Raw genomic sequence first — 25871 nt, 5'->3', positions numbered from 1 at the left:
TTAATATGTTTTATCGGCCTGGCATACGTTCAGCCTAAAGACAATTCGGGCTAGTGACCATTCGGCCGAACATCCTTTTGTCCTTGCGTCCTTTCGGCCTTACAGCCTTCAGCAGCATAACTGATTCGGCCTAGTGACCTATTCGGCCAGATAACCCATTCGGCTTAACGTCCATCGGCCGAATGACCTTCGGCCGAGTGGCTTTCGACCGAATGACCCAGCCTCCTTGCAGACGTATTGAAGGCCACCAGGCACCAGAAATCTGGATTGTTGAAGGTCTGGGCCGGAAACATCCGTTATAGCTATTCTTCCTTTGTGAAGATCAACTGAATTCGCTGGAAAGGTGAATATCAATCAATTAAGGTGTCGGGTAAAGTTCTACAGCATATCTTCGAACTGTGAACACGTCCCCATTTCGGTTTTAGCAGGTACGAAGGGCTCACGAAGGGATGAAAACCAGGGGACTGCAAGTTCACGCAAGTTGTATAGCCAAGGATTGTAATTGTGGGTGATTGTTTCTAATTGTGCGGGAAAATGAGTAAATTTTAGTTTAAATGAGAGTGCTCAATGAGAACTAGTGCTCAGAGAGAAAAAAATTGTGCGAATTGTTGCGAAAGAAATTGTGCGAATCATTACCCCCTGAGTTTCTGTAGCAAGTGATTAAGCTTATAGACAAAAAAAATCGAATTGTATCAATGGATTTCGAAAATATGATATGTTTTGAAGTAAATCTTTTCAAATTTTTTTTTTGTTTTGATCAAATTATCTGTTAGTTCCAATGTAGCACTTCAATTGCCAGACCCTGTATACAATACTTTACCATACTAGTGTTTCGTTTAAACTATTTTAGACAAATCGAAAGTGTTTCAACAATTTATTGGAGAACCATTTGAATATTGATATCTCAGCTCCCTAAGCGACAAAAAACTTTATGATATTTTTTCAAAATGAAAATGAAGTTACTTGAAGTAACTCAAATGAATCGTTTTTTATTTCCTTATATGTTGGTCAAAGTTAGATGAAAATTATATGTCCGTTCACTAAGATGGATCATAAACGTTGTTCGTTCACCCTTCTCGGGCGTAAAATACCCAAATGCCACTGCTAGACGCCCGGTAGGTATCAATGCGTAAACCACCAAACGAAGACTGAAGACTGGAAAAAATTGCACATTCTTGGAAATTGTGTTGCAGGCGTTAAATAGCATAGGGAGCGGTGGAAAGATGGAAAATAGAAGAACTACCTTTTGCTTGGCACTCTGAAAGTACCTTCACTTGAAGTTGCTTTACGGCGTTGCGGGGGGAGAAACCATGCCGGATCATCTCTCGAACGGGCAATTAAAACTGGTTTTATGTGCGAATGTGCTTAGCATAAAACGGAACAGTCGGGCGAGCTGTATCTATCAATCATAAACTTCCCGCGCCGCAGCAGGAAATTGATCGACGGCGGATTCTAGGAATCAATCTCCAGAACTTCCTGCCGCAAGAAGTTATTGAGTCGAGCGGTGTAGAATTTTGAGCTGCGAATGGCGCTTGTTGAAAAAGAACAGAAAAATGACCACGAACCACTAATCTAATTATTTTGAGAAGGCCACCCGTTTTCCTAAGAAATAATTCTTGAAATCATAGATTAAGAGAAAAAAAATGCTAATTTGAAACATCAATCATTCGTCTTGATAGTAACAATTCTGTTTCATGTTCACAAAATTTTGCACTAGCTCAGGAGCTGAGGAGTCGTAACTTAAAAATAAGGTAGGCAAGTGAATCTATTTCACCATGGAACTTCAGAAGGTGACGATTAATCATCGTGGTCTTCATCGTAATCACCATCATCATTGGAACAGCTACGACGGAAAACAACAGGAGCTTCCAGCCAGCCAACGATATGTCTACAAGTTGTACAAATTATGTATGCTGTGATGTTTAATACATAAAAAATGTGCGGTGAAGATGAGTCATTAATCATGAACCATCAACTGTTGGCAATCGAAATTGCTACGAAAAGAAACTTTTGACACGCTACAAGTTAAAAAAGCAACTTATTTACTAGGAAATAATAATTATGTTATCTTTAAAATTATGGAAGAGTTACGGCTATTCGCAACGTTGTAACCGATAAAACCTTGAAATAAAGTACTGTAATTAAAGTATTCTTGGAAGGGTGCGTTCAATTTTTATCCTAATAGGAAGGTCGGATGAGCATATTTCAAAGCGTTACCGACAAAGCGCCAATCGTGAGTGGCGCTTTTGAACATTAGAGCTCTCAAATTCACAAACGAATGATGGAATGACAACTATTTTGATAAACACTCGGCAGCACACCAGGTTTTCGGGTTCTAGAGATTCGAACGCCCAGAAATACCTAGTCAAACCTAATGTGTCTTCTTATCGAACGATCCATTTCATAAATGCGTTCTTCCCGAGATAAGGCGCTCGCTATTCGGGACTATTACCGTAAATAGCTCGCTCCGGTTCAGGTATTGTATTATCGCGTTATCCCCATTCCATGAATTCAATTAGAATGACTCACACGCGCCCGAGTCCATTTAACTAACTGACTGACTGACTGAAGACGACGACCAGAGTCCGTTTTCTCAGAAATGAAATGTTGATCTTTCCATTCATAGTTTCCACTCCCTCAAACCTGCAACGCCCCCATTTGCTCAAGTCGCCCCGAGTAAGTTAAATTGAATTAATAATTTGTGTTCATGTTTTATCATTCCTGACAAATAAGAAGCTTCTTGCTCGACGAACCCAACGCTAATTTATTATGTTTTACGACTTTCGACCTTCTTTTTTGTTGTTGCTGAACTCATTCAGCGGAAACGAGGGAGGAACCTCCACCTTGAATCTCGAAAGAGTCCCTTGCTTGGCTGGCTGTTAACGATTGGCATCCGCCTCCTTGCATCAGAATCTGCATCCTGATGCAGCAGCCCACCGATGGTGGTGGCCATCGTCATGAGAAAATATGCAACCGAACAACGTTGTTGATGCAAAAAATGAAATCAGTTCCTTCTATACCAAAGAAAGAAGAGGCACACGCGCAGTGTGAGATCGTTTGGGTAAGCAATTTTTCATACGCCATTCATCGCTGTGTGAGGAAATATTGCTTCCAACAAGCTGTTTGGTGGATGTTACTACAAGCCGGGTATCGCTTCCGAATACATTTTTTTTGGTAAATAATCCGAGATTATGAAAACCGTACGTTATGGTTTTGGAAGGATTTCAAAATCGGAGAGAACTAAATGTGGTTAAAAAAATGTGGTATAGAGTTTTATTATGTGCTCTGTTTCTTTGATTATTCTACAGTTTCAAATCTGCAAAACAAACAAATTAATTAAAACTGAAAACTACTGGATGCGCCATCTGCGGGCTGTGTGGCAGCAGCATAGAGAATACTGCCACTGGGATACTGGTCCATGTCGTACAAGGCGACTTATCCAGTACATCTCAAATACGTTTATCTCATATTTCTGTCTATTGGAAATCAATGAGGTTGTATCTGAGAGGGGGATAAAATAGGTCAAGGTCAATTATAACATGCAGAGTTCAGAATTGTATTCAGTTCGGAGTTGTGTAAATAAAAGTTTTGAATCTGAATCGGGTTTGAATTCTAGCTTGTATTCTTGAACTTTTGGACATCTGAATGTATCCTATTTCAACATCGAATAACTTCGCAATTTTACATTTAAAAAATGAGCTCTTTCAAGATATTTCATGCCATTTATTTCGAACCATTTGCATTGGCGAGCATTGCGGGCTTTAGCGTTTTTTCAGCTCGTAGACTAGCTTAAACTGGACGTATAACAACGTGTTGCATAAAGCAAGGCGCAATGTCTCAATTTGAATTACTATTTGAGATGTATTGCAAGTCTCAGTCGGCTGTTACAATTTTCAAATGCAGCTATCTCACTGTAAAAATTTCAATAATAATCCTACAAGCAGCACATCTCAACAAATAACCGCATTTGGACGACCATGACTGAATGACTGAAAATTGCAGATCAAGTATGTCGGAGGGTTTTAAGGGATTTAACACAGATTTTTTTCAAGTAAAATTTTCCCCGTAGTAACGGGAAATTACTTGATCTTAGGTGTTTAAAAATAAGCCTAACAGAAAGTCAGAAATTTGGGGTAATTATATAGTCTTTAATCACTCTAGGCCATAGGTCGGCAACCTGCGGCTCGCGAGCCGCATGCGGCTCTTTGGATGTAAAACTGCGGCTCTTTAGCTCAATGTGTGAAAATTTTGAAAATCCTCGAAATTTTCTAGAGTAATCGGACGCAACATAAGTTTTCCTTCAGTTCAGATAATATTTTCCAGGATTCAAAAAGAAATCAAATAAACTATCATAGAATAAATTAACAGCATCTTGTAAGTTTGCAAACAAGTTGAAAATTAGAAATCAGTTCTTCATAAAAGTCTGATACAGCATTTGGAAGCCTGGACAATTTTTTCTTCGGTTGTACGGATGTTTTCCGTTGAATTTGTTTTCTCTCTGATTTAAAAAGATAAAAACCGAGCATTTTTTAATCGTCAAATAAAGTCCTCACTGTTGAGATTATGAAATTGAGTTTGTTTTCTGAATTGAATATTTTAATAGTAAATTTGTTTTTCCATCGTTCTGATCAAATATGAACATTAGATAGTGATTTTAATAGTGCTTTGAATACTGAAAATAATTGTTGTAAGCATTAAATTTCTTTCTTAAAACTTTTTGTTTCTAAATTTTTCAAATATTGAATTACATTTCTCAATGTTCCTTTTCAAATCCATGAGAGCATATCACAAACTTTCAAAAAATCAAGTTCCTCGTTCTAATTTTTAACATGAATTCAAGTGACAAAATTTTCAGGTTTGTTAGAAAACAAAATTAAACTGGAAGCTGAGTGCTGGATTTAATTTTAGAGTTTCATCCTATAATATGAATATTTTTAAGTATTAATTCGAAGGAGCAACTTTATTCAGTAAAAAGCATTTTCTTCCATAATCTTTAATATATCTTCTCACAACTTTTACATCTTTTTTTTTTATTCTAAACTTTATCATGTTTCTGCAATTATTTTTAAAACGTCATGACTGTTTTAAAAGTTGATTTTGATTTCTGAGTCTTTATTAGAATTTTGGGTTTAAATTGTTTTATGAAGTGATGATCAAAATAACGACAAAAATCTAAGATCATTTTTAAAAATCAGTTCGTTTAAAAATGATATACAGCGAAGCAAAGCCAATGTTAGATGTCTATTATTATTTAAGATATCTATCAGAACTTTCATTGGACCCCAGCATATTTCTACGTTATCAAATGAGTCTATTCTTGACGATTCCAAAAATCCAAGATACAACAAATCTGTCAAGAACTAAAAGTGTTTTGAATTTTTTTAAATTATTGAAAAATTGAAATAAATTATTCACACAACGAATCTCATATCATTAAAATCGGTTAACATTTTCGGCCAGGGAATCGTCAACAAAATACAATAATGATTAACATTACAAATTTGCAAGCGAAAACTGAGAATTCATTCAACAAATTCAAATATTTGTTTCAAAAAAATCAGATAGGATGAATTCCTAATCACTAATTGTTAAAAAAATTAAAGATGAATTAGAATTCATATAAACTTTGACAGATAGATCAAATCTGAATCCATGATATATATTAGAAACTCAAATGTTTAGACATTATTTTAAAGATGTCATTAGTATGGAGGATAACCAACTTGAATGGGTTACGATTTTGAACAGAATTGAGAATTCAAACTTAAATTTTCGTTATCAAAAACTATAATTTTTGAAACCTTTATTTATTTTACCAGAAATAACAATGAGAACTAGAGAGCTGAGTTGGAATGCTTGTGATAAAAAACATTTAAAAGAAATTTTATAATCGTCTAATCAGACCACATCTCCCGACCGACCGTTAAATTTAGTCAAATTTTGACAAATTTTTTTCAATCCGTAAAATGAGCATTTATGAATTAAAATTTGTTATTTCTCTATTAAAAATAATTGTTTTATGCGAATAATAAACAAATGAAACTCAATGGCTTTTAACGAATGTTCAAAACCAAAAAACCAAATCGACAAATTTCAACGTTACTGAGAGCAAGTTCACTGGTGTTGGGAAAAAGTGGTAAAAATTTTGACATTTTTAGCACATTTCGAAAATTTTGCCATGCAAAAACAATTTCAAGATCTGTGGCATTTAAGATTTTTTTCCAACATTGGAATATTTCTATCATATAGATACGGCTAAAAAACAGTGCTGTAAAAAAATACAACGCGAAAAGATCTTGAATACATTTTTACATGGTAAAATTTTTAATAGGTTCTGGAAATGTCAAATTTTCTAACACTTATTCCCAACAGCAGTAAATTTGCTCTAAGCTGTACTCGTTTTGAAATTGTATTGATTCAGAAGAAAGCAAACCGCTTCCGTTTGCCTATGAAACAACAAAAATCTGTGACGATGTGAAAATGGATGATAAAACTGAGTTCACATCAGAATGAAATGTATCTTAGCGATCACCATTATTTGTAGTAAGGATAAAATGAAGTGCGACTCTTTCAAACTTGGAATTTTCCTTTATTTGCAAATTTTGGCTCTTCTGTCTCAAAAGGTTGCCGACCGCTGCTCTAGGCTAAAGAAATTTCATTATATGACACTATATTGCGTTCACGAATTGAAACTAATTTTTGATTGAAAATTTTGATTTGCAATTCAATTACCCATTATATTGAAACTCTAAACTTAATAAACAAAAACCATACCTCGTCTTTAGATTGGGTTTATTAAGTAGTGTAACTAAACAAGTTCAGCGTTTGAAGCCAACCATTTTATGTAACTTTAAATTTAAGTAATCGAATACTAATTTTTACATCAACAAGTTGGTAGCCATGTAACATGTACAATAGACTGCCCCAAATTTGTATGGGAAATTCAAAACCTGTGAAATCTTATACGCTGCAGGCTAAAATTGATCCTAGGCCTAGTACAAGATCTCATGCCAAATTTGGGCCAGATCGGATCACGGGAAGGGGTCGCTCAACGAGCCTGAAGTTTGTATTGGATTTTGAGACATTTTGTTCGGGAGAAACATGAAAAACCAGTTTTTCATCAATAACTTTGGTTCCCGTCGGCCGATTTCTTTCAAAAACAGGTTTTCTTAAAGCCTAAAATATGACAAACATTTCATCCGAAGACTGCATATCGATAAGAGTTAAGACAAAAAAGTTATTGGGCTTCCAAAATGGGCTAACTTTTTTAAGGATGGTATTCATCACTGTAAATGAGTCGGGGCGGTCGAACTTATTGACGGCTCATTAGCAGTGATGAATACCACCGTAAAAAAAGTTAGCCCATTTTGGAAGTCCAATAACTTTTTTGTCTTAACTCATATCGATATGCAGTCTTCGGATGAAATGTTTTTCATAATTTAGGCTATAAGAAAACCCGTTTTTGAAAGAAATCGGCCGACGGAAACCAAAGTTATTGATGAAAAACTAGTTTTTCATGTTTCTCCCGAACAATATGTCTCAAAATCCCATACAAACTTCAGGCTCGTTGAGCGACCCCTTCCCGTGATCCGATCTGGCCCAAATTTGGCATGAGATCTTGTACTAGGCCTAGGATCAATTTTAGCCTGCAGCGCATAACTTTTTCAAAAGTCGGGTCATTTGGGGCACTCTAATGTACAAATTTTAAGCTGATATGAAATACTCTTTAAGAAACTTATTTCAGTCTCAATTATATTCTGTATTTCTTGTTCTTCAAAATACTCTACATCTTATCCAAAAAGGTTTTGATAAGTTGAAAAAAAAACCAAAAAATTTAAATTTTTCCAAGGTGCAAAAAATGTAAAAGCTAATTTTGTCTGATTAGGGTGCCCTGAATATAAATGGGCAATTTTTCTATCAGCTTTTGTTTTTGAAATAACTATTTCGAAATCATTTAAGGAATTTCGGCATTTTTTGACAAAACTTCGAAACAGAAACATAACATTTTAAAATAAAGATTTTAAATCTTTTAGCAACTTTCCCCAAGACTTCAAGTAATTTTGAGTTCTGCTAAAAAGAGATAGAAGTTTTCTATTTGTTTTCTTTTCCCCATTTATTTAAAGTATTTTTAAGTGAGTTTAAAACCAAGTTGAATTTAAGAAAGTTCATGGTAATATTTTGTTTATATCATATTTTTATCAGATCAATATTAGGCTTTTCTCTTTTTACTGTAGGATTTTAATAAAAGCGTAGATTTGACAATTCAAAGATTGAAGTTATAAATTTATATGGCTAATCTATTTTCTCTTAATAAGGGCCTGCCTGATATGATCATTCAAAAGTTGTCTCTTATTCCAATATCCTATATAACTTTGCTAAAAGATTCAATTTGTTGAATTTCTGATTTTCGAATGAATTGGAAAGGAAACCCGTTAATATTTTTGTTTTCAGATTATGTACGCATGAGTATTAAATTTCAATATATTTAAACAAAAGTGTTAAAAATCTTTAATTTTTTTGACTTCATAAGGCTATGATCATTTAGAATCCGGACAGTTACCAACGTGTGTATTTTAAAAACTATTCATTTGATCGAAAAACTTTTTATGTAGTAAATGAAGGTGTTTATATGATATTTAATGTAAAAATATTTAAAAAAAAATTATCGTTGATCACAAGAAATACTCTTACTTTATTATAAAATCCCCACACTTTTATCACTCATGTATTGATCTATTATTTTCCACAGCAGCAAAACTTTTGCAAAATCATGATATTTTACACAAATTCACCTGGGAAAACCAGGTTGGAACCATTTCATGAGTAGGTATCTCGAAGAATTTAACCTCTGAAATTCGGATTGAAAATTAATTTCTTTGTCCATCAGAACACATCTGTCACATTGCGTAAAAACCGGTTGCACAGATTGCGATCTATGAAACTGCTCATTATTAGTTACTAGCTGATCCCATACGAACTCCGTTTCGCTTTCAACTTGGGATATGTCATGAACAGTTTGTATGAAAGTCAATTGCCAAGCAATCCACTTCCGAATTCATTGTCCAGTAATAATTGCAAAAATATTGGACGATCACTCTTTCTGTCGTCTGCTTCTAAATTTGAAATCAGGAAACAATTGAACGTGCCAAAAAACCACGTGAATAAATTTCGACTAAATCATTGCATAACAACGCAATAATTGCCAAATAGCTAAACCCCTCTCGGGGGCTCTTATACAATCTTTGATATCTGAAATCGATTGCCCTCCCTCAAAACTCCCGGGTGTCAATTTTCAAAGCAATCTGTTGGTCAATAACGTCAATATTGCTAAAAACTGTGAAAAATTAATTTCTATGGACGACCCCTTCGTCGACCCCAGGCAAAACATTTGACATCTGAAATCCATTGCCCGTCCCTGAAATCTACCGTGTGTAAATTTTCATCCGAATCCGATGTCAAATAACGACGATATTCCAAAAATATTGTAAGGTTTATATGGACGACCCCCTTTGCCGGCCTCTTACATTGAATTTAATACCTGAAATCCATCATCTCTCAAAACTCTCGTGTACCAATTTTCGTCTGAATCCAATGTATAATAACGACAATATTGCATCAACAGTGAACAGTGAATGTGGAAGACCCCTTTGGCTGACCCCTGATTTCAGTTTGGAAAAGTGAATAACTCCTATGTGCAAATTTTCATCCCAATCCGATTTATAAAAACGTCAATTTCACTAAAATACTGAAAATTTAATATGGACGACCCCTTTTGCCGACCCCTTACACTGAATTTGATACCTCAAATCGATTGCACGTCACTAAAAACTATCGTGTACAAATTTTCATCTGAATTCGATGTATAATAACGTCAATACCGCAAAAACAGTGAACAGTTATTATGGACGACCCCTTTGGCTGACCCCATACACAAAATTCGACACCTAAAATCGATTGCTTTTCTTTCAAAACACTCATGTGCAAATTTTCAACACGATCCGACGAAAAGTAACGTCAATATCGCGAAAACAATATTTGTCTTCTATGGACGACCCCCTTCAGAAGGGATCATCCGAAAAACTGAAAACATTTTTCATCATTCCTGGTCCTAATGAGCATCCATGCCAAATTTTAGCTCTTTAGCTCTTTAGACGGCTGAGCCTATAGAGGACTAACAAACAAACAGACATAGAGAAATTGCTGTTTATATATATAAAAATACACTGCTTAGGATAACCCCCTTAAAATCATGCAAATTTTGATATCCACCCTACCCTGAGATGATTCGGTTTGAGTTTTAAATGCAGCTTTTGAAAAATGTTCCAATTTAAAGCTAAGTCTCAGCCATATAAAGTAAACATATACATTTTGCTAGAAACATCAAAGGAAAGTTTGGCTCACGATCTTTCGAATGAGATCAAAAGATATGCAAAAGGTCATAAGAAGGCTGAGAATATTTTCATTCACAATAAGTATCATTGAATAATCCATTTTCTTGGTGAGCTGTCAAAAGTTTATATAATTATTGTGGGAAAAATTATATCCACTAAGCTTGATGTGTGTTTACTCGATAAAGTTCGCTGAAGTCACTTTCTGGAATACTTAAAAGAATCAGACACAACTAGTTCTTACAAATTTCCCATCCATAACATTTTTGTTCCTTATCGTGCACACAAAAAACTGACTCTCGAAATAATGCTAATCAATTAAGATTGCCAGATTGCCCAGTTTTATTCGGGTTTGCCCAGATATTTATTACGCAATTTGGGAATAGTCCGGCCCGGACCGGTTGCTCTGATTTCATTGAAAAATCCCCGGATTTTGCTCGGATCTATTCACTTAGTTGGCAAATCAAACACAAAAAAAAAGAAACTGTTAATAAGTATTGATGGGAAAAAAAATGCTCGGATATTGCCCAGATTTTTGGTCGTCAATTTTGAAATCTAATGCCCGGATTATGCCAGGGTTTATATGAATGCACTAAATGCAATAGGTCATTACGTACAAAATTTTCTAAAGCCTATACAATGTTTAAAATCTTCAATTGTCTCTAGGAAAAAGTATTCACATGCCCTTTTGCTAAAATTGAGCCGCCGTTTTTCGAGATCCTTAGTTTCGGTTGAAGTTTTCTTGCTGAAACCGTGCGGATTAAGCCACTGGAACGAGAGAACCAGAGGATATGTTGCCGGGTTGGCGATTAATTAATTATCTATAATTTTTAATTTTTCACGCTTTCTTCGGAACGTACTCCAAACATCGCTGAACTTAAGCGGTGGTAAGATCCGATGCATATTACTTAGTTAGAGACCAGCAGCATAGCTAGGGCTTAGTTGAGAATTGGATGCGCCCAGTGTGCGTTCCCGTGTTACACTACATTCATCATTGTACGTGCGTAGAAATACTTCGCGGTTGTATGCGCGGAAAATTAATGAAAAGCTTCTGCACCGCGTAAATGATTGTACAGTGGCGCGATGGGAGGAAAAACACTGGAGCCGATTAATTTGATTCGTTGGAAATGGTATTGGTACATGATAGGCGCATGTTTGAAACGGTTTTGTTAATTGCCTATTTCTTGGTGTTTTTTTTTTGTTATCTCAACAAAGTTTCTGATGAGACTAAATGTTTTTTTCCTTTGTTGCTATTTTCAAGGTTCAAATTAATTGATCGAGTGTTTGTTCAAAAATCCTGTTGGTTCAAATTAGCGCCCCAAATCACCAAGCACAGTGAGTGAAAAATGACCCATCACCTTGAGGGGCTCGTAACAGAGCGTTTGATTTGTGCAGCACTTTTGACCAGAAAAGCTGTTTTGCTGAATAAATCAGTGCGAAGAACAATAGGGGAAAATGAGGATACTTGATCCCTGGGGATACTTGATTCCTTAGCTATATCTCGAAACTGGAATGTCTTACAAAGATCAAATGTTCTAGAAAAATGTGCCAAAATGAGCAAAACAACAATGCTTGTAGTTTAAAAATTTTTAACAAAATAATTGTTTGAGTAATTGAACTTTGTTTGAAAAATTTCACAAAATGTAACTTGAAGATCTTTTTTCATCACTTTAAAATGATCCTTACATGGGAAAATTATGAAAAAAATATTTGTTCCAATGTATCAATCGTTCGAGCGTAAAATGAACTTCATAATGCCATACTTTCAAAGCAATGGAAAACTTTTAACTTTTTTAAGAAAAAGTTTTCTAAAATGTTGATTATGGGTACAATTGATCCCCTAGATTTGGGTACAATTGATCCCCCTTCCAAACGGCATATTCTTCTTCTGAATTGATTGTTATGATTGCTGATTTCGAAATCACTAATATTTATCCAAAAACTAATATTTATCAAACAATTTTCTGAAGAAAAGAGCAAAAATAATTAATTTTCTCTTAATTATAAAAAATAGCGCCTTTAAGTATGCAATGTTATTAGCGTTGAGACAAAGTTATAGAATTTTCTTCTTATGTCTGCTATAAATTGTGAAATGAGAACAAACGTGACCAAAATAGTCAATTAACATTCTATCTTGGGGTTTTGTTTGATTTTTATACAAGGATTAGGGCTTCCTGAATAAAAGATCAAGTCTCCTTCAATAGGGGATCAAGTCTCCCCTAACTTCAGAAAAATCGCATTTTTTTTACTCCCACGAAAATGCTTCTAGTTCATGAACGGGTTCAAGTATCGTTCTAATTTTTGGAGCATAGAAACTTGAAGTTACAAGCTGTCAGAAAATGTCAAAGACGGCGAGTTGCTAAGTTTTTCCAAAAAGATATGGTGAAAATAAGAAAAGGGGATCAAGTATCCCCACTCTCCCCTAATGACGAGTGCGATATGACGACGACTGAGAGTAACGAGCCCAGCTCTTCGTTCCAGAAGTGCGGACTCTCTGCTGATGGACGATGAAAAATGGAAAGACATTAATTTCTGGTGCTTCTCGAATCGTTTTTTCTTTGATTGCTTTTGCAGCTCTCTCGGTGGGGTTTCCGGAGCGAATGCCCCGTTTTTCATCGCTTCCATCATCAAATTGCAACAGCGATCCCATAAACAGCTTGTTCCTTCCCGACTACAAGAGTACAAGCGAATAAACAGGTGAGTTTTGTTTCGGGATATCCAAAATACAATAAAAAACAAGACATTGAGCAAACGACCTACGGACGAATAAAAACTGCATGAAAATGAAACATGCCTTGCATCATGTCACTGCAACATATTATTGGCACCATTATTGTCTACCTACACTCTGCATATTGTTCGCCTTTTATTCTTTTTATCGTTGCATTAACACGATCGTATCGTGTAAGAACATGGACCTGAACGAGCGCTAATTAGGCTGCCCGGCATGCAAATTAGTGAATGAAAAGGTATAAGCTAAGGCTAAGGTGCTGCGCTCGGAAACAGATATGTATATGAAAGTATCCACCAGTTCCAAATGTTCTCCTTTGTCGGTCAGTCGGCGGCATCGCCACTATTTATTGTACGATTGCTCTCCTCCGATTGTGCCAAAACGACCGGATCCGTAGTAGGTTCATGGAACAAGCTCATTTACACCGATATCATTCACACCTGGAGAATTACTGAGCTCGCGGTTTGTGGGTAATTAGATTTTAAAGAACTGTTTACTCGAAATACATCCAGAGAAATCCTCTACGGATATCAGCAAGAAGTCAATTCATATTCATTGCCATTTTCATAAAAACAGAAATCAAAAGGACAAAACTTAAAAAACAAGCGTTTAGTGTTTTTTTGTTTACATGGCAACCGTTAAAAAAATATGTATTCAATTATTTACGTTAGGCACATTGGTTTATGATCAGTTATCTTTGAGTGTAATGGAATGGGTAACGAGAAGACTAATGTCGAAAAGAATCACGATCTGGTATAGGCTTCCGCCTTTTTCCTGAGGAGCAAAAAAGCTGAAACAGCAATATACAATATCCCTTCATGGTCGTGTGATGTATGTAGATGACCATTTTTTGGGCATAAAATTATTTCCTTGAGCAGCTATGGAAACTAACTATTCTGTTAAGAATCTAGCGCTGCATCGAGCGTTGCTTTGTTAATAACCTTTCAGCACTTCCAGAGCACTTCCAAGAGCTCTAATGATAGTTTAAAAATTTATGATACTATTCAAAAGATTTGCCTAATTGAAAAAGATTATTAGTTCATTCAATAACATTTTGTTTGAAAGGGAATCAACGACTTTGCAGCTTTTGCTCAGCTAATGTCGTGAACAAAACTTCCACTTTAGTAAACATTTAATCAAAATAAACCTCGGAGAGCGATCCAAATTAAATAAGTCGAGATTATTTAAGAGATTTTTCACGATCTGGAATTTAGTCCCTAGTTTAAGTTAATAGGAAATCAATCAGATATAGAAGTTAATAAAAGGTTGATGTGTTAGGATTTCAAATTTTACACTGAAAACCAGAATGAAAATTTCATGCTTATGCAATAAAACGTACATACATATGAAGCACATGCCCACATAACGAAAAGTGCCATAAAACAGTTACGAGAAAGCTTACTCAGCCCCATGACAGGTCTGAAGTACGTTCTATGTAGCTCAAAATTTAAGTTCTTATTGATACTTTCAAGTACCAAAACACGTCTAAAAGACCTTCTATTCAGCTTTCAGCGGCCTTTTATTCTTTTTACTGAACCATTGTTGCATAATTCTGCTTCTAAACCATGGCCGTAGGAACGGGAGGGTTTTGGGGGTTAGACCCTCCCATGAGGGTCAAAAACTGCCAAGAAAAATGTTCTTTTCTAAGCGAAAAATTCTAAATCAAGTTTTGATGAACAACTAAAATGATTCAAGGGTAACAATCTCGACTCAGCACCTTGAAATCTTATTCCCAGTCAATAATTCTACTACTGTTTTTCAAAAAATTTATAACTTGTTGATAGAAATTTAGTCCCGAATATCGAATTCAAATAAGATTAGACTAAGCTTGCCAAATCGCTCAGATTTTGCCCAAAGTTTTTAACTTTATTTGCAAAATGAAACAAAAATTTAAATTAAGACATTAAGATTATGGATTCTGCGCCTAAATTTTTCGAGTAAACTTTACAAAATTAATGTGAACGATTTTGTAATGCAAAAGTGTTTTTCAAATTTTTTTTAATACTATATTGTCGGATATCTAAGAAAGTATCCCGGATGTGCAAGTCCCGTATACTTGGGGAAACATATTTGGAAGCTTAGGCTAGAATAATGCTGGATTTTGTGGTCCCAAATTTGCTCTTTATTATAAAAATTCGATATCTGTCGGTTCTGTATCCAGTTTATTTTTACTGTACTTCAGTTTGGATCATCATTGAGAAAAAAAAATCGGAATCGAATCTCGGTTTTGCATTTCAAACTTATGCTCGAAACTCATCCTTTCGGAATAAGAAAAGAAAAGTTTCAAACCATTTTATAGATTTGAAATTTTGATTCTGATTCTTAAATTGGATCTCAAGAAAGGTTCATGGTGATCCGGAATTTTAAAATGTAAAAAAGGTTTCATCTTTTGCAACTTTCCTTCAGATTCACAAGTTGAATTAACTAATGAAAAAATTCACATTGAAATTCAGAATTCAAAAATAAGATTCTGATTAAAAATCTGATCCAAATTTCGCTTTTGGATTCATAATTAGTAACAATTATAATCAGGAACTTAAATTTGAAAAATTCTGATTTCGAACTCAGGTTCAAAAGACAGTACTCTGATTCGGAATCAAAATTAAAGATTTAGATTCAGCTCAAAGTTATGTTTTGAAATCAAGATTAAAATAAGTGAGAGTTTTTATAAGGATTCAAATTACAGGCGATCGGAGTTTCATAATTTTGATTCTAGAATCAAAACTAAAATTTTACATTCAATCAGTGTTAATTCGAAACACCTATCAGAAATATTTATAAATATAAAATAAATTTTGACTTTAGAGAAAACTTGATTTTTTTTTAAATTCATATGAATACATATTTTACTAGTTTTTTGTTTAGCATTATTTATATTACAGATTTTTCATGACCAAAGTTTCAAACTAAAATCTTAAATTTTAATCATTTATAACAGTGAATAGAAATCAAACCTGATTTTAACCGCAAACCTTATCTCTTCCTGAAAATTTATTTTTTCAACCATTGCCTCAAACGGTCAAGCCTGTGGTTAAAAATTACTAACTTATCACTTTCCTATTTAGGAAAATTTTAATTTTTTTTAATCAAATTTTCAAATCAATAATTTGTTTTAAACTTCTATGACAAGAAAATTGGCAACTTCTACGGCTTATTTTCGAAAGATGGAAATTAAAATAAATACATTACTATTAATGTAAAATGACTAAAACCTGTATAGTCATACAGAACCTTCATTTTTTTTACTTTACTTTATGTAAGCATTGTTCAAGCAAAATTGTTATAAGAAACATTTTGTCAACAACCTTGAACGCAATTTTTCAATTTTCTCTCTCCTTATTTATCCCCTGAAAATACAGGCGAAACTTGTCAATAAAAGTTTTTGGCTAGAAATCTGCTAGGTGTACGCTTAAGACACTGATCACACTGACATGACACTTAGAACAAAAATTCAACCATTTTTTATCTAACTTTTTTTTTGTCAAATTTTGTAGGTTTGCAATACTGACGGCAGGTGGCGAACCTGAAAAATTTGACAAAAAAGCCCTGTAGGAAAAATGTACCTGTTTAGCGCGATTTAATCATAGAAATTGCCCTTTTTTTTAAAGTTGGGTGAAATTTCCTTACTGGGATAGCAATTCTTCAATTATTCAAATTATCCAGAAAACGAAATCGAGTGTCCAGTCAGTATGGTCAGTGCTTAAGAGTTCGTTTTGCTGTCCATTACGATTTTTTTTTCAAAACATTTCCCCAATAGTGATTCAAATATTTTGCGTAGGGGGAGGTGTTCCTAAATGCGCATATTGAGTAATACAGCCGATTGACGATATGGCTGGAGATTCGCCATATCTAATCAGTGCAGTTTGAGGGTAATACGCTTTTAACACATGGCATGAAAAAATTAAATTGTTTTATAAAGTCGAAAAAATTTAAAAATTCAAACAGGATTTTTGTCAATTTTGCTATAATATATTGAACTTTAATTATCGTGCGTACAGATTCTGTGAACAAAAATTTTAAAGGTTTTTCTTTCTTATTCATCTGGAAATTGGAAATTCAACAAATTGAAGCTTTTGGCAAAGTTGTAAATGATAAGATATTGGAATTAGAGACAAGTTCTGAATGCCCATATCAAGGCAGGTTAAATGCCTATATCAAGAAAAATGAATTATTCTTATAAATTTTTTACTTTCTTTCATTTAAACATTAAATCTACGCTCAAATCACGATCTTACATCGAAAAAAGAAGAACTTCATACTGATCCGATAAAAATTTGACATGAAAAAAATATTACCATGAAGTATGGCCATATGGCATACTTAACTATGTTTCATGCACAAGAACTAGTGATGTAAAAAATTTCACCAAAATTTCAGCCTTGACGTATGCTTAACATCCATTTCTACCATTTTCAATTGAATAATTTCAAAATATTGCAAGTGTAAATGAAATATAGCTTAAAACATAAATATGCGCATTTAGCCCGCCGGTTTCGGAAATCGGCTATTTTGACTTCTTTTTTTATAAAATTATTTTCACAAAAACTGTAAGAGATTTTAACAGAAAAATTGCTCTTACGTATAGAAAACAGATGTCTGCTCATTTGCATATAGTTTTCAGACTTCTATCTATCGGAATATGGGAGAAAATGAGTGTTTTCCTTAATATGCGCATATAGCCCGCCTCTCCCCTATTCAAAAGTTATTCACAAAACAATGTGTAGCACCTTTTCGTATTCGTGAGATTTATAATCTGAAAAAAAAAATCAAAAATACTTAGATGTGATACAATTCCCATTTCCTGCAGTTAAACCAAATACTTTTAACTGTAAACTATAAGTGTTTTGGAAACAATTAAAGATAAAGAAGTAGAATTTGGAATTTGTTTCGGCCTTAAATATTTGAAAGACGGGGTCATGTGAAGTTAATCTTGAAGGCATATCTTGAGTGTTCCATTCATGGAGTGGGTCCAAAATCTTTCAAAAGCTTAATATCTTGGAATAAGTCTAGTTTTTCAAATTTTATTTCGAAATAGGGGTAACGAGGCTACATATTTGCGTTGAAAATAAAACTGCTTTTTATATAAAAGAATAGCTTTTTGGCACAGATATTGTGCTGCAAGAATCAATGATATTTAAATTCTTCGCGATACTTTCACTTTTTAACTCAATGAACATAATTTTTTGATAAATTTTTGACAGAGAAGAAATTTCACTCATGTTGGTTTCGTTGCAAAGATTTTTGAAAAGGTTAACCTGATTTTTTTTTACCTGAAGGAAAGCTAAAAAAACTTACACTCGGCAGTGAAGTTAATAAAATTTAGGTTCATCAATTTTGTCATGATTTTTTGAAATTCTTGCATTATTTTAAAGTATCTTGGCGGAAAACTTTTACGCATGTTCAATGGAGAAACACTTTTTTTTGCTGGAAGTGCTGGAAGCTCCCAAAATTGCATAATGTGTGAGAATCCGAATGCTCAACTTCCAAATTATTCATTAGAGTGTGGAAAAAAACTTTTGTATTGGGCGAATTCAAAAAAAAGTATTTATACTAGGAGGTTCCGCGAAGGCGATGCTTGAAAATAATACACCATTTCGTAAATTAGATTTTAAAAATAACTTAACCCCAAAAACTGTAATTTTTTAAATTTTCATCGCCGTTATAACTAGTTATAATAATTTAATAGCATTTTCTAGTAGAATGAGAATGAAAGATATGAAATGAGAAGTCGACTTTGAACTTCCAGAACTTTTTACCTTGATAATATTTCTTGAGCAAATTTTCTGCGTTAGATAGATCAACTATCACACTATAATACCACAAAATTTGAGCTTTCTGGAGTTTGGGTAGTCTAAGATACAGTAATTCTACAAAAATCGGACTTTTTGGACTTTTCTCATTAAAACTGCAATATCTCAGAAACTACGCAATATTTTTTGTTATAATTTTGCAGAGTGTTTGTTGAAATGTAAAGCTATCATGTCTTAAGTTTTTGAAAAGTTCAATAGATGGGATCAAAAGTTACGCGGGGTACAATATTTCAGGCTTGATCCCAGAAATGCGATTTCTATAGAATTTTGGACGAATGTTTCCATGGGAAAGCCGTATTTCATGTTTAACAACCAGTAAATCTATTTCAACCCAAAAATCAAAACAATATCGCAAGAAAACACAACATTTATTCCATTTTTTCTTTTCTTCACTGCTTTTGCAAGACATTTTTTGACTGATTTGTGGATGGAAACGATTTTGTTGTCATGAAACGTCAAAAATTCTATAGAAATCGCATTTTTAAGTTCATACCTGAAAAATTGTACCTCCCGTAACTTTTGATCTTATTGATCGAACTTTTCAAAAACTTCAGACTTGCTAATTTTATATTTCCAAAATCACTCTGGAAGATTTTAATAAAAAATGTAGCGTAGTTTTTGAGATATTGCAGTTTGATTGGGAAAAATCCAAAAAGTCAGATTTTTATAGAATTACTGTATCTTAGACTACCCAAACTCCAGAAAGCTCAAATGTTGTGGTATTATAGTGTGATACTTGATCTATTTAACGCAGAAAATTTAATCAATAAATATCATCAGAGTAAAAAGTTATGGAAGTTCAAAGCCGAAGTGGCAGTGCGCGTGCTTCCAATTTTTATACAATTATGAACGGTACTGTACATATATTCATATTTTTTAAAATTTGATCCCAAACAAAAGCTTATTGTCGACATTTTAAACTATCATTCAGATGTTGAGCTCCCAAATTCTCGAACAATATTCGATTTTAGTAAGTTATTTTTTCACAGTTCTGTTAAATAGTATTAAGAATCAGTGTTCTGATCTTTTGGATATATAAATATAAATTGAAAAAAAGGACACAGAGGAGATAAGGGCATAATGGCCACTTTAAGAAGGATGCTTATTTAACCATAGAAAACAACTATAATATGTAAGTTACTTCACGGTTTCGTGTTCAGATACTTAAGAACTCTATTTTCTTTCTGACTTGAACTTGAAAAAGTAGATATAAAAATGTTTAAAAATACATTTAAATTTTTTATCGATAGTTGAAAATTTGTCACTGTAGGGGCATAATGAGAACCACCCCTGGGATAGTATGAGCACCATTAATCGGGGCAAGATGAGCATTTTCAGCCGTAGAATCAAGCATCGAGTTCAATTCGATGAACTCAACTCAATTAACTTAATTTATTTCATCAGACGAATCAGCCTAGCGGTGAAGGTGTCGAAGAGGTAACTCAGAAAACTGTAGTTAGATTCCTGTTAGAGGCAATGTTTTTTTTTTCCATTTACCATTCATTGCGAAATTTTGATTCGATTTTGATAACTAAAGAGCTGATACGGAAAATTTAAATTGACGTTTTTTGTTATCCGAGCACCCTTTATTTAAATATCACCTTGAACACCTTTTCCAACACAGTAACGAGCAAACCTGATTTCCAGCTCTGTTACGCAACGTCTAATTAGCAACGTCAACAGCGAACATTTCAAATGCAATTTTCTCACGGTCCGATTCCCTCTAGTTTGAGAAAGAAACACCTGCAGCTTCTTTCGCAGCAAATAAACGGGTACATGATATATTTACTTGTTTCCAGTCAATATGTTTCAGTAGGATTCTTGTGAGATTGGCCTCAAAGTTCAAGCCAAAGAAAATTGAACTTTCTCTCTACAATTAGCAACCAAATGGGGACCGAGTCAATTGGGGTGAAATTATTAGCATCGCAAATTGTTTTCAGGAGCGGGAACTCATAATTCGTAGAATTATTTAAGTGGAAAATCGGGATGGGTGTCGAACATAATAGTTCGACTCTTAATACAGTAGATTTGCTGTGCTGTCTACTTAGCCACTGTTACTCTTTTAAATGGGTAAACAATGTTTCAAAAATTTATGACTTCCAGTGAACGCTGCAGCAACAGTGATTAGCATCTATAATTAAATGATTTACTCCCGATGCGAACACTTGAGCCTGAGTTTTAAGTTAGTTGTAGTCTTTGTTTCTGTTATGTGCTATTCGCTTAATTAGTTTTAATGTTAATCTTTGCCTATCTGTTTGTATCTTTCCAGGTTGAACTAAGTTTGCAGCGCGCTTCGAAAAACGTGGGCGCGCGCGTCGTCTTTAGGCGTTTGCGTTAGTGTTTGCGCGAGTGTATCTGTTCGGACGTGCGTACTCATTCGGGCTAATCATTCTAATTAAACTCATCCTCTCATCAGAGTGAGGTATAGGCGTGGGGCTACATGAGCTCATCAGAAACTGGCAGTACCAGGTACGTAGTACGTGACTAATTAATTTGAAATCTTAATTTCAAATCAATTATTGACACTATAAAGCGACAGCTGAGCTCGGGAATACCCGAGCTTACTTTCGGAGGAAAATTTGTGCAAGGGTACTTGTGTTCAAAATGAACTACTATAAAAAGTGTATCAAACATCAATCATTCCTAGTAAAAAACTCTCAACCATCAATACCCACCATGGCAACTCCATACGAGAAATCGCTGTTAAAGGAAATCGAATCGATCTTTTGCTGCTAATCTGCTATCCAACCAGTTGATGTTGGTTTGCTGAGGCTTGTTTTTTCTTGCCCTTTTGGATCCTAAAGATTGCCGACAAGCTTTGACTAGCTAGCAAGGTACAACTTAATCTGTTGGCCGTGTTTCCGTTCGTTATTTTTTACCCTCTCCTCTAATTGAAATAAAAGGGATGAAATTACTTTATGTTTCGCGCGAAACATACAGTAAGTTACCTGTGTAACACAGGCAGCAGTTATCGCAGCATCGTGTGGTAAATTCATAAATAACAAAGTTTCAGTTTAAAAGATATGAAAATATCAACATTTAAATCATTTTCTTGTAGAATAGCCACAAATCCCTGTCAAAACGTTCATTTTTGTAAAAGCAAATTATTCATTAGTGAATCTCATTGAAAACAACTAAATATATAAAATCATTTTTTAACTAAACACATGATTAACACTCAAGAAGTTTGGGCTACACGGCTTGGGATATTGGAATCAAAGAGAATAATTTCAAAAGATCTTAAAAAAAACATTAAATTCAGCTTGCCAGATTGCCCAATTTATCTGGACTTGCCTAGATATTTGTACAAAACTTAGGAATATCGTCCAAAAAAGAATTATTATTTCAACAAATTTTATGAAAATAATCGTAAATAAAAAGTTATAAGCCCAAAATACGATTAAAAATTGCTGATGGGTTTTCTGTGAAAAACAATTTTCAGCGTTTTTATTCTTCATCTTGGTTTAAAAACTACTAAGTTTCGATCAATTTTGCCCGGATATTTTTCGGATTTTTTAATTAAACTTCAGAAGTCAAATGCTCGGATTTTTCGTAAATTGTTCTCAAGCAGGATTGGTCAACAAGTTTCAAAAGTTAAAGTGTTGGGAAAAATTCACATGAAAATTAAAAAAAATCTTCAAAAACTGGTTGTCTGTGTTCAGTTGTTACAGAGTAAGTTTGATGTCTTGCTTAATGTTGTCCGGTTGTACATTTTTCTAGCCGTTTAAATGCTCAGCTCATTCACCATGTGGTCTAAAGAGCTAATATTTGGTACGGAAGCCTATCATGAGAACTCCTCTAATTGCATTCCAATTTGGATACGGCCCCTTTGAAGGGGGCCATCCTTATAAACCGTCCAATGACGAGACCCTGGAATAGAACTTATGTTCCGTGAAAATTTTTCAAAAATTCAAAACTGTCATCGGTTTGACTGGAGCCATTACAATTGAGTTTTGATTGGACCTAATTACTCAGTAAAGGTCATTGTAACATAAAACTTATATTCCATAATTCCTTAAAACGGAGGTGCTTAAACACTTTAAATTTAAAAAAAGACTATTTTTAGATGAAAAAATAGTAGGACGCGATCGCGACGCGAGCTTTATGAAAAATATCATTTTTTAACATCGTCTATACGTCTGCGAATCTATATTTAAATATCCAAGGAAGGGGTTATGTCAGTAGGGGAAAGGTAAAAGATCAGCATAATCAAGGGGTTCGCTGTTGACATGAAATACAAATCTTCAAGATTCATAGTAAAATTGCAACAGATCATTTCGAAATTTGAAAAACAAACAGTGGTTTTGCAGAATAATCTTAAGATTTTATGTTTTTAATTTTGAATAAATGGTCGAGATGATGGCTTTAAAAATAAATCTGATGAAAAAATAGTCCCGAATAGCAAAAACAGTTTAAGTGCCTTGAACACTTTGCAGACATTGCATGTTTCCCGAGTTTCGATACAAAAATATAAAAAGTTAATAAATTGAAAATCAGCATTGGGTCCATTAGTATGAAAATCTGAGTGGATAACCTTTATTATAGCACAGAAATTAATAAAATTATTAGTTTCAAGTGGTTTAGATAAAAATATTTTATATTCGAGACAATTCGAATTTTATCAGTTGCATGTAAAAAATAAATTATCACATCTTATCAAACGTATACGTGATGCGGCAAGGTAAAGAATAAGTAGATGTGAATTGATCGTTTTTTTTTTTCAAAAAACATGGTGTTAAAATTGTCCCACATACTTTTCATAAAGAAAATCAGTTCGAATAAAGTTTTGTCCTGACGTAAAACCTTATTTGCCGTTGATGGAATCTTAAGGTTTTTGTTAACAGTTTGCACAAAAACCGTGCGAAAAAAATTCAAGAAAATGTTTAAAGGAATTCCAAAAATTGTAAGTTCAAAAAAATATGGTATTATATAGTTCTTGTTTTAAATTCCTAGCTTCCTGTGACTACTCAAAGTGATGAAATCTGTCAATACTGAGTTTTTATTTAAGACTTTTGTGTTTTTAACTGTTCTGAGATTTCAGGAAATTTTCGGTTGAAAGAGTTTTTTTTGTTACCTTGAAAATTGGAAATTGACTATTTTTAGACAATTGAAAGATAATTGAAAAAAAAAATTGAAACATTTCGAACTTCTAAAATTCTGCATTTTTAATTATCTTTCTTTTAAGCAGTGTCGATTCAGCAGTCTTTGAGGGATTAAAAAAGTTGCATAGTTTTTGAAGTGAAAATTTAAAAAAATAGAGGAAAACGTCTTGTTTATTTTAGATGGACATTCAAAATATAAATTTACATCGTCAACAGTTACGAACACAAACACATACAGGATCTCAATGAAACTTAATGTTTCCTCGAAGAGATTCCTTTCACTTAACTCTAAGCGTACATCTTTTGAGGATATGATGGCTAGCATCTTACAAATGCTAAAACCACCAACCCACAGAAAGTGTACTATGTATGCCGAGACCGGGATTTGATCTCATGACCGTTGGCTTAGAAGACTGGAAGGCTATCCTCTACGCCACGGGCTGCGGCTATTTAAACTTAAGTTAAACTTAAACAAGACGTATTATCCCTTAAAATTGCTTATACAATAGCACAAAAACAACAATCCTGGTAAACATTAATGAACATAAACTTTAGTAAAACTTTAACTGAACTGAAATATCAAATTCCAATGAATAACGAATACTCTATTTTTTCATAATTTCCAAAGATACCTGGTGTTCTAGAAGTTTTTTCAGAAGTGACCTACCTAATCTGGGCTAGGGGCTTAAATTGCCTGTTAATTTAGTAGAACTATGTAAAATGCATTTTTTTTAATTTTTACTTTTCAATTTTTTTTTTGGTCAGATATTTGTAGATATTAAAATAAATGGACTTATGTTCATACGAACTGCTGATTATCTGCAGTGTTATTTCAAATGTGGCCCACCGACAAAATTTGGAACTCAAATTGGCCCGTTGGCTTAAAAAGTTGCTCACCCCTGTTCTAGAATATATTTGAATTTATTACATGTTTGATAATTTTGAGATATTTCAGAATTTTCGATGTTACATGGAAATTCGTGTGAGTTTTCGAAGATTCCTGAGATATATGAGATATGAGATTCCAGAAGTTTAAAAGATTTCTGAAACTTCGACTTTTTTTTTATGTTTAAATGTTCAAAGGTTTCCAATCGATCTGAAATTTTGGAGATGTTTAAATATTCTGGAGTTTTCCTAGATTTTGAAAATACTCTATACTTGAAGGATTCAGGGAGCTTCAGAGCAAAACGTGCTGGAATCAGTTTAATGAACTTCGTAATGTTTCGTTTTTTAGATTTGTTTTGTTTTATTTATTTTTTTTATATTTTGATATGTTAGAGAGATTCTAGAATTTTTTTTGTTAAAATTTTCCCATTCCTTTCTCTCCAGATTTATCAAATGTCTGATTTTTTATGATTTTTCTTGTAGATTCACAAAAGTATTATAAAGTTTTATTAATTTCTAAACCCAAGAACACTAAGCTTTCTTTAAATTTTTATCTTGAATATTCTGTGCGTTTTTAAATTAATATTTAAAATAATTTTCCGATTTCTTAGATTTCCGAGAATTTTTGATAATTTTTTTTTCAATTCAAGAAAATATTTCCAGATAAACAATTTATGAAAGCTCAGGAGCTTACTTTAGGATTTTGAGACATTTTGTTCGGGAGAAACATGAAAATCCAGTTTTTCATGAATAACTTGTGTCCCTTTTGGCCGATTTTAGACTACATTTCGATTCAAGTTAAGATAAAAAAATTATTAGGATTAAAAAATGTGCTAACTTTTTTAAGGGTGAGATTCATCACTATTAATGAGGCACAGCGACAAACATTTTGATGCATCATTTACAGCAAGGTTGCCGAAAAAAATTCTGTGTTTTTGAGAAAAAAAAATCTGAC

General features: G+C 33.7%; 1 protein-coding gene across 1 annotated transcript in view; it reads left to right on the top strand.

Annotated features, from left to right (window-relative positions):
* LOC129748361 (homeobox protein aristaless-like) overlaps positions 1-25871 on the top strand; it is a 221328-nt gene that overhangs the window by 56649 nt on the left and 138808 nt on the right. Inside the window, exon 2 of the mRNA XM_055742962.1 lies at positions 21199-21398. The gene's annotated coding sequence lies outside the window, so the exon portion shown is untranslated. The remainder of the gene's footprint in view (positions 1-21198; positions 21399-25871) is intronic.

Source organism: Uranotaenia lowii, chromosome 2, assembly GCF_029784155.1.
Source record: "Uranotaenia lowii strain MFRU-FL chromosome 2, ASM2978415v1, whole genome shotgun sequence".
Lineage (NCBI taxonomy): Eukaryota > Metazoa > Arthropoda > Insecta > Diptera > Culicidae > Uranotaenia > Uranotaenia lowii.
Note: the sequence above shows the minus strand (reverse complement) of the source record. Positions and strands in the feature narration are given on the sequence as shown.